This window comes from Gavialis gangeticus, unplaced genomic scaffold (assembly GCF_001723915.1).
Source record: "Gavialis gangeticus isolate Ggan-Ray unplaced genomic scaffold, GavGan_comp1, whole genome shotgun sequence".
NCBI classification, from domain to species: domain Eukaryota; kingdom Metazoa; phylum Chordata; order Crocodylia; family Gavialidae; genus Gavialis; species Gavialis gangeticus.
Genome location: NW_017729025.1, coordinates 95,574,455 through 95,577,657, shown reverse-complemented (window position 1 = coordinate 95,577,657; position 3,203 = coordinate 95,574,455). Strand labels below are relative to the sequence as shown.

The 3,203-nt window shown below is 46.1% G+C and overlaps 1 long non-coding RNA gene across 1 annotated transcript in view; it reads right to left on the bottom strand.

Annotated features, from left to right (window-relative positions):
- Positions 1–1,538: 1,538 nt before the first annotated feature.
- LOC109299480 overlaps positions 1,539–3,203 on the bottom strand; it is a 23,113-nt gene continuing 21,448 nt past the window's right edge. The window contains exon 3 of the long non-coding RNA XR_002097881.1: positions 1,539–1,551. This is a non-coding gene — a long non-coding RNA (uncharacterized LOC109299480). The remainder of the gene's footprint in view (positions 1,552–3,203) is intronic.

Sequence of the window (3,203 nt, the reverse complement as noted above, 5' to 3'; positions counted from 1 at the left end):
GCAGCTTGTGGGCTAGATTGAGCCTGTAGAGCTGTATCGTCTGGCCCCTGATGCTGTCTGTGGGTCTCTGAATGAGAGACCCACAGGCAGCATGTGGGGTGCACTGGATGGCTTGTGCAATGCCCATGGAACAGCTGCCATATGCAGCTCCAGGACCATGCAGCACTGCTTCATGGTGGCTGGGCCAGGACTGGAATGTGGATCAGTCTGTGGGTCCAGTCCAGCCTACAGATCAGGTAGCTGATTTTGACATCCTAGTCTAACTGAAATGCAGAAGCTGCTGCTTCTCGCCCACAAAGTGACTTTGATAGCATACACCTATTTCTGTAATGGCCCTGCAGCAGCATTTAAATGTACAGGTTTCTCTCCCAGTCTCTGTCTGAGAGTGGGGAAATTTCCCCTGCTGCTGTCTGTTCTCTCTGAAAACATGAAAGACCATGTCTGAATCACTTATGTGCAGGGATTATCCTTAGTAGGGCTATGTGAGCTGCATAAAAATAGCTATTCCCCCAGTTCATTGTCTGAAGGCTATGCTCCAGCAAACTAGGAAGACCTAGAGCTACTTGCCAGAAGTTTGGCCAAGTACAGCCATTCAAAAAGCCTGAGGAAGAATCAATCTAACCTACACGAGTTTCTGTAAGCAGCCTAGTTTAGATCGGTAGCAAACAGAACATACTTTCCCCTTTTAGTGGCAAGGCGCATGCAGGCTGCCTGCACTGGCAGAGGCCAGCAGGTTAGGGGTGCTCCTGCACATCTCCCAACATGCCCTGTGGGCTCCCCAGGCTGCTGAGCATAGCTGAGTGCCTGATTGGCTGTTGGGTATGGCTGAGCACACCCCCAAACCCCTCTTGAAGAGAAAATAGAGGATATAAAGGCGTCGAGTTTCATATCTATAGAGGACAGAGTAGCAGAGAACCAGAATGTCCTCTATGATGGCCACCCGCAGCAGCCAGGGTCAGGCTCCATGGGGCTGTGCCCAAACGTGGGGGCATGGGGTTCCCTGGCTGGTCTGGGCCGTGCCTGAGCATGAGGGTTCTCCTGGACTCAGTATCAGGTGATTGTGTACATTGTGGGATGCTTAATGATGGGGTGCTGGAGCACAGCCAGGAGATTCAAGTGCCCAGGTCCTCAGACTCATGCAGGGACACTGATGCCTCCCTTCCCCTGCCCCCCACCCCCCACTGCCTGCCTGTGCTGACAGATGGCTGGAGGCAGGAGGTGGGGATAATGAGAGAGTCTGTGCTGGCTCAGCTGGAGCAGCAGAGTGCAGGCCAAGTGCTAGCACACCTTTCTACAAGGGGAGGGGCTGCAGGGGGCTGCAAAGGAGACTAACGTACCAATGGGCAGAGATCCATCTTGACTTGACAGGGGATCTGGTACAGAAATTAAATTCACCGGTCTAATGTAAAATGATTAGATTTAAGTGTACATCAAACGTGGTACCTTAGACCAGGTTCCACCATTTGTAAACCAATCTATGTGCGCTGAACTTCTATACAGGTACAGGTTTAGATCAATTTGTGATCACTTAGACCAGTTAATGTATAATGTCTGTACCTGGCCTTTGTTTTATACAGTTAATCTACTGTACTGTGTTGTATTGTGTATTTTTACACAGCCATATAAACAAATGCATTAGTAATAAATTATAAATAAAATGATAAAAAATAAATACTTTGTAGCAACATGTTTTAGTAAATAGTTACCTGGGATACAACTGTGCGTGCATGGTTTTTCCAGTATGATTATTTTTACATGAAAGCAAAAGACAGAGCTGTACCTTTGATGTCAGTAGCCTGACTGACAGATGTACCTAGCAAGCAGAGGACCCTAGACCCCCAGCCAGTATCCAGTGGAAAAAATAATTTGAGGACATGGGGGAGGGGGCAGAATTGAAAGACAGCTTATTTTCTGTTCATATTTTACATTTGTGTTTAACTAAGCTATACATTTTATTTATTTCTCCAACACCTGGGCGCTGATTATTAGCTAAAGGGCTAAATTATCTCTGGTCCCAGCATGAGTATGCAGAGTGTGGTGAGAATGCAAATACAAAGAGTTTTGTAGTAAATTGCCCCAGATATGTCTGGTGAAAGGATGGAGGGGTGGGGGAAGTCATTTTGGGGATTAGTCCTCCTCCTACTTAGAGTTGGCCAAGTACATCTGCTACATACCAGGAAAGTCCAGGAAGGGACAACATATCCTGAGTACTAGGCAATGTGGTATGCCTCTACACCTTCCTGGTAGAGTCTGGGAGTAAATCCCAGCATCTGCCCATAACCAAGCTTTGTGTAGGCTACAAACCACAGAGGATAAGAACCCTGCTACCACCCACAGGTCCTGGATGTAGGTCTGTACCACCTCTACAGTGATCCCAGACCTCTGTCTAGAAACAATCCTTGCCCACTTGCTTCTGTTACTAGAAAAAAAAGGTGATTGCCATTAGTGCAGGGCCTGGCACACCCAGCATCACTCCCAGCCACACACTGGAGACTGAGATCCTGAGAACATCCCTGGGCACACTCCAAAAAGCAGACAAACAGCATTTCTCAGCTAGCAGCATGAGCAGAGCAGAAATGAATGGGCTTTTCTTACAACCAGCTGAAACCCAAAGTCACTGCTAACACCTGCTTTAAGAATATGAGAGCAGCAGCAGGGCGAAGTGAAGGGAGGTCAAGTGAAAATCTTGCTATTTACAAAGAAAATTGAATTAATTTTTATTGGGCAAAACTACTTATTGAAAGCAAGTAGCACACTGCTGCTGCCAGTGTTAACATACAGCTGCCATTCTCTCTTCCCCCTATATCCCATGTTCTCACCTTGGGAAAGTTTGGAAAAAGTAATTTACATTATTTTTTAATATAGTTAAATTATTCCAAATAATTCACGTACTGCTTCTTTCTTGCTTTCTTCCACATTTTTATTTTTTCATCTGCTCATTGCTTGTCCCCAGCCTAGCTAATAGGAACAGATTATTGCCCGTTTCTCTTTTTCCCAGTCATTTCCGCTATTTCTTTTTTGCTCCAGCTTCTCATCTTTTCTGCTTCCTCTCTGCAGGTGTTGGAGACAGTTAGACACCAAAGAGGACAAAAGATTATGTATGAGAAATAATGGAAGGAGATAAAGAAAGAAAATTTAGGTTGAATATCAGGACAAACAAAATTGGAGGGCTGAAGGCAGCTTGGGGAGGGGGCAGATGGGAG